At 35.1% G+C, this 6817-nt stretch overlaps 1 non-coding gene across 1 annotated transcript; it reads right to left on the minus strand.

Annotated features, from left to right (window-relative positions):
• Positions 1-1095: 1095 nt before the first annotated feature.
• On the minus strand, positions 1096-1197 carry LOC119233104 (U6 spliceosomal RNA). The gene has a single exon (XR_005122264.1). It is a non-coding gene; the product is annotated as a U6 spliceosomal RNA (small nuclear RNA).
• Between the last annotated feature and the right edge of the window lie 5620 nt (positions 1198-6817).

The following is a 6817-nucleotide window of genomic DNA, read 5'->3' on the forward strand; positions in this document are numbered from 1 at the left end:
TGTGAGGAAAAATTCTCCCTTGCATTAGTATTGGTTTCTAATTATTAAATAACAACTCCTAGAAGAGTAGTTATCTATTACCATGTGCACCAAGATTCTTAGCACAAAGTAAAAGAATCAAGTATAAGACAAGTTACGTTTTAATAAAGGAATAGGAAAGAGGCAGATTGAGGTGGCAGTAACTGGCAGCAGCGCAGAGGACACTGGACACAGGAAAGGATGTGGGATGAGGAAACAGAGATCCCAAAGGTTGTTCCTACTGTGAGTTTGCCTTACAATGGATCTTCTATTTTATGTGTATTAAGGGAAAGTTAAATACCTACATAAAGAGAGTTTTTAAGGTTGACTGTTATGTCACCTTTGCAGAAAACAATCTAGGTATCTATACTGATTTTTTTTAATTTATGGCTTGATTTAATTACTTAAAATATGATTGTACCTAAACTGAAAATATTTTCTTTTGATAGAAGTTAGCGAACATGCAAAGACCTTACCCAAAGTCACCAAGGGAAAAACAGACGTTGATGATGTAAAATCTATACTGAAAGATCTGAGGATTGATTTTCCGGAAGAAGAATTAGAGAAGGTGCTTGCATCTGTTTCTGTTGATAGTAAGCATTTTCTTTTTTTTTTGAATACTTGATTATATTACATATAAAACTCATTATTACTTTCACTCATAAATCCACGGAGCTGAGTGATTAAGAATCAAATGTAATGAGTTCGATTACATTAGAATTTTTCCCACTAGGTTTGAGAATTTGGATGAGAATTTGTTCTAGATTGTCCTTGTAGTGAATATTCTAGGCTAGTATAATCTTCCTCTCCCCTATTTATTTGCCTCCTGAGATCTAAATCATGTGTTGTTTTTTTCTGATACCACATTGTTCTCAACAAGATTGCAACGAGTACTCTTAGAAACATTTTTATCACATGTTAAAATTTAATTAAAATTTGGCATATAACTGTAGAAATTTAAGGTGTACAACATTAATTTGATAATCTTATAATGTGATTTAATATATAACTTATAGATTATATAACATGTAAATATTTTATATATTATTATTGCATTGTAGCAATAATTAGCCTCTTAAAAATATGGAACTCTTTATACATTTGCAAGTCATCCCTGTGCAGGAGCCGTGCTAATCTCTGTAACTTTCCAGTTTTATATGCATGCTGCTGAAGTGAGCACAAATCATGTGTTCTTATTGGTTAATAGTAGTGAAGCTGTCTCAAGTTCATGAGACAAAGGCCTAAACCTTAGGATGGTGATACAACCAGTTTGATTTCTTCACAAAAGTGCTATGCTGGTGTCTTTTTCAGTCTTGCCTGTGAAATGTTTAGCTACATGCAGAGCCTCTGGTGTTCTTTATCTTAGTTCAAAATATATGACTGATAGAAAGCAAAAACGCCATATTTCCTTTATTACTATGTCTTTGCTTGTAAGTATAGATACCTGGTTGAGTTTGGTTTGTGGATGCTTATCTTCCAGAGGGCAAATTGTCTTCCATGAAAGTATAATTGTTATAATAGAACTAACTTGTAAAACTAAAAAATTAAAGAGAATATCATAATCAGCGAGGAAATATTCCAGAACAATGACCACACTGGTTAAGGTGTATATAAAGGCCATAAAATGCTCATTGACTGTATAACCACAAGAGTCATAGTAATTGTCTTCATCTTCATAGTTATTCTGAAATGTGTTAGTAGAATCAGAGTCAGAAAAACAGCACTCACTTTGGTTTTCATGTTTAGATAGGTATGCATTATCTTCTGACTTTATTCTTTTACATCTTTGGACCAAAGATCATTCATTTATGTTTTATTTTCAGATGAAGGAAAGTGGACTCAAATGATTGCTTGATTGGGTTGCAAACACTATGTTTTTCAAAGGATTCAAGCAAATGAGAACTTTTAACAAAAATAATTTTGATTGGAATCATTTAGGCATTTGTATGGTTTTCTTATACAGAGAGTAACTCAAGTATATGGAAAAAATGTGCTTTGCTTAAAGAATCAATAGAAGATTCTAGGCCTGACCTTTCTTTTTTTTTTTTTTTTTTTATTTTTATTTTTATATTCCCCATACAATTGCAATCCCCCCATTCTGACCCCAATCCCTCCCTCCCGCCCCCCACTCCCCAAAAAGTGTCTCTGGTTCATAGTTTTTGTTGATTTTGATTTTCACTTTCTTATAGTTATTCATTTTCCTGGTCCCTTATTTAAGTTTTCTAGATCCCTGCTATGAGTGAGACCATCCGGTATTTTTCCTTTTCTTTTTGGCTTATTTCACTGAGCATGATCCCTTCCAGCGTCATCCATGTTGCTGCAAATTGCATGTGTTTATCTTTTTTGAATGCTGAGTAATATTCCATGGTATATATGTACCACATCTTCTTGATCCAGTCATCTATTTTTGGGCATTTGGGCTGTTTCCAACGCTTAGCTATTGTAAATAGTGCTGCTATAAACATAGGGGTGCAGGTGTTCTTTGGAATTGATGTTTCTGTGTTCTTTGGGTAAATACCTAGGAGTGGAATTGCTGGATCCTGTGGAAGCTCTATGTTTAGTAGGTCCAGAAATCTCCACACAGCTCTCCATAGTGGTTGGACCAGTTTGCACTCCCACCAACAGTGCAGAAGAGTTCCTTTTTCTCCACAACCTCGCCAACATTTGTTGTTGCTAGTTTTTTTAATATGTGCCATTCTCACTGGTGTAAGATGGTATCTCATGGTAGTTTTGATTTGCATTTCCCTGATTGCAAGTGATGTTGAACATTTTTTCATATGCCTGTTGGCCATTCGCATTTCCTCTTCAGAGAAGTTTCTTTTTAGTTCCTCTGTCCATTTTTTTGACTGGATTATTTTCTTTGTTGTTGTTGAGTCTCATCAGCTCTTTGCAGATTTTTGTGATCAGTCCTTTATCATTAGTGTTGGGTGCAAAATTTTCTCCCAGTTGGTGGGGTTTCTCTTTGTTTTTGTTATTGTCTCTTTTGCTGTGCAGAAGCTCTTTAATTTGATGTAGTCCCAGCTGTTGATCTTTGCCTTCACTATCACTGCTTTGGGTGATGTGTCTGTAAAGATGTCTTTGATATGCAAATCACGTAGTGTTTCACCTATGTTTCCTTCTATGTATTTTATGGTTTCAGGTCTTATGTCTAGTTCTTTAATCCATTTTGAGTTGATTTTTGTATATGGTGTGAGGTAGTGGTCAAGCTTCATTCTTTTGCATGTAGCAACCCAGTTTTCCCAGCACCATTTATTGAACAAACTTTCTTTGCTCCAATGCATAGTCTTTGCTCCTTTGTCAAAGATTAGTTGACCATAAATCTGTGGGTTATTTCTGGATTTTCTATTCGATTCCATTGGTCTGTATGTCTGTTCTTGTTCCAATACCATGCAGTTTTGATGATTATGGCTTTGTAGTAGAGTTTGAAGTCTGGGAGTGTGATGCCTCCATTCCCTTCTTTTTTTTCAGGAGAGCTTTGGCTATTCGGGGTTTTGGTGATTCCATATGAATTTCATCAATAATTGTTCTATTTCTTTGAAGAATGACATTGAAATTTTGATTGGAATAGCATTGAATCTGTATATTGCTTTGGAAGGATGGCCATTTAATAATGTTTATTCTCCAATCCATGAGCAGGGGATGTCTCTCCATTTCTTTGTGTCTTCTTCTATTTCTTTTAACAGTGTTTTATAGTTTTCTTTGTATAGGTCCTTTACCTCTTTTGTTAGATTTATTCCCAAATATTGATTTTTTTGTTTCAATAATAAAAGGGATGGTTTTTTGATTTCTTCTTCTTCAGATTTATTGTTTGTATATAGGAAGGCTACTGACTTTTGCGTGTTGATTTTGTATCCTGCCACTTTACTGAACTGATTGATGAGTTGAATTAGTTTTTCTGTGGCGTTTTGGGGTTCTCTATGTATATTATCATATCATCTGCAAAGAGTGATAGTTTGACTTCTTCTTTTCCTATTTGGATTCCTTGGATGTCTTTCTCTTGTCTTATTGCTCTGGCTAGGACTTCCAGTATTATATTGAAAAGCAGTGGTGAAAGTGGACATCCTTGTCTTGTTCCAGATCTTAATGGAATTGCTTTCAGCTTTTCACCATTGAGAATGATACTGGCTGTTGGCTTGTCATATATGGCCTTTATGATGTTGAGGTACGTTCCTGTATCCCAAGAATTTCAAGGGCTTTTATCATGAATGGGTGTTGCACTTTGTCGAAAGCTTTCTCAGCATCTATTGATATTATCATATGGTTTTTATATTTCTTTTTGTTGATGTGTTGGATAACGTTGATTGATTTTCGGATGTTAAAACCATCCTTGTGTCCCTGGAATGAATCCTGCTTGGTCGTGGTGAATTACCTTATGGATACACTGTTGGATTCTGATAGCTAAAATTTTATTGAGGATTTTTGCATCAGTGTTCATTAGGGAGATTGGCCTATAGTTTTCTTTTTTTGTGTTGTCCTTGTTCGGTTTTGGTATTAGTGTAATGTTGGCTTCATAGAACGTGTTAGGTATTATACCTTCCTTCTCAATTTTTTGGAAGAGTTTGTGAAGGATAGGTACCAATTCGTCTCTGAATGTTTGGTAGAATTCATTTGTAAATCCATCAGGTCCTGGGCTTTTGTTTTTGGGGAGGTTTTTGATTACCATTTCAATTTCGCTAATTGTAATTGGTCTGTTTAGGTGTTCTATTTCTTCTTTATCTAGCTTTGGGTGATTGTAGAGTTGTAGGAATTTGTCCATCTCCTCTAGATGTTAAACTTGTTTCCATATAACTGTTCATAGTAGTTATTAATAATTCTTTTGATTTCTGCTGTGTCCGTTGTGATTTCTCCTCTTTCATTTATTATCCTATTTATTTGTGCTTTCTCCCTTTTTGCCCTTGTGAGCCTGGCAAGGTTTATCTATTTTATTTATTTTTTCGAAGAACCAGCTCTTGGTTTCATTGATCTTTTGGATTGTTTTTTAGTTTCGATTTCATTTATTTCTGCTTTGGTTTTTATTATTTCTTTTCTTCTACTGGTTTTGGGGATTTTGTTGTTCTTTTTCTAGATCTTTGAGTTTCGAGATTAGGTTGTTTCTTTGAGTTCTTTCTTGTTTCTTGATGTGAGCATCTATTGCTATATATTTTCCTCTTATTACTGCTTTTGCTGCATCCCATACATTTAGGAAATTGGTGTCCTCCTTGTCATTCAATTCAAAGAATTTTTTAATTTCTTCTTTTATCTCCTCGTTAGTCCAGTGGACTTCCAGTAGTGTGGGTTTCAATCTCCACGAGGTAGGAGAATACCTTGCCTTCTCTTTATGGTTTATTTCTAGTTTGATGCCTTCATGGTCAGAAAAGATGGTTGGTATGATTTCAATCTTGGTGTATCTGTTGATGTTTGTCTTGTGCCCCAGTATATGATCGATCCTAGAGAATGATCCGTGTGCGCTTGAGAAAAATGTATACTCAGATTTTTTTGGGTTTAGTGTTCTATATATGTCTGTTAAGCCTAAGCACTCTAGATCCTTATTTAGAGCTTTAGTGTCTTTACTTATTTTTTGTCTTGTTGATCTATCCATTGTGATAGTGGTGTGTTGAAGTCTCCCACTACGTATGTGTTTTCTCTGATGTCTGTTTTCAGAGATGCCAATAGTTGTCTGATATATTTTGGTGCTCCTTCGTTTGGTGAATATATGTTAATGAGTGTTATTTCTTCTTGAAGTATTATCCCCTTGATCATAATGTAATGACCACTGGGGTCTCTTTTTATCTTTTTAAGTTTGAAATCTGTTTTATCTGATATGAGTATAGCTGTTCCTGCCTTCTTTTTTGGTCCATTTGCTTGTAGAATTGTTTTCCATCCTTTAACTTTGAGTCTATTTTTATCTTTTGCAGCTAAATGTGTTTCCTGGAGACAGCAAAAGGTTGGGTTTTGTTTCTTAATCCAGCCTGCAACTCTGTGTCTTTTTATTGGAGAGTTTAGTCCATTTACATTTAGAGTTAGTATTGATATGTTAGCATCTGTATTTGCCATTGTGTTTGTCTTTCCTTTGATTTTATTTATTTATTCTTTTAATAACTTTCTTTGGCCTTCTTTTGTTGTTATTCGTCCCTCTGAGGTTCTGGCTTTAGGACTCCTTGTAGTATTTTTTGGAGTGGGGGTTTAGTCGCAATGAAATTCCGGAGTTTCTGTTTGTCTGGGAAGGTCCATATTCTTTCTTCAAAGAGGAAGGAGAGCTTTGCGGGATAGAGTATTCTTGGTTGGCATCTGTTTTCTTGGAGTCTGTTGACTATGTCCCTCCACTCTCTCCTTGCCCGTAGTTTCTTCAGAGAAGTCTGATGTCAGTCTGATTGGTTTCCCTTTGAATGTTATCTGTTTCTTCCCTCTTTTAGTTTCATTATTTTTTCTTTGTCTTGGATTCTTGGGAGCTTTACTATTATGTGTCTTGCTGTATTTTTCCTTTCGTCATGGAAGTTTGGTGTTCTTCTTGCTTCTTGTATATCAATTTTCAGATCCTTCTTAGCGTTTGGGAAGTTCTCTTCAATATATCCATGAATATTTTCTCTGTTCCTACATCTCTCTCCTCTCCTTCTGGATTCCTATAACTCTTATTTCCTTCCTCATGGAGTCAGATAGTTCCCGAAGTCTTTCTTCGGTCTTTTTCCTTCGTACTTTTCCTTCGTACTTCTCCTTCCTTTTCTGTTTTAGTTCTTTTTATTTCTGTGTCTTTCAAGAGTACTTATTCGTTCTTCCATTTCATCTTATTCTGCTTTCACTGCTTTTTCCCAGAGTTCTTTAG

Source organism: Talpa occidentalis, unplaced genomic scaffold (genome assembly GCF_014898055.3).
Source record: "Talpa occidentalis isolate TD23 unplaced genomic scaffold, MPIMG_talOcc4v2.1 talOcc4.7, whole genome shotgun sequence".
NCBI lineage: Eukaryota > Metazoa > Chordata > Mammalia > Eulipotyphla > Talpidae > Talpa > Talpa occidentalis.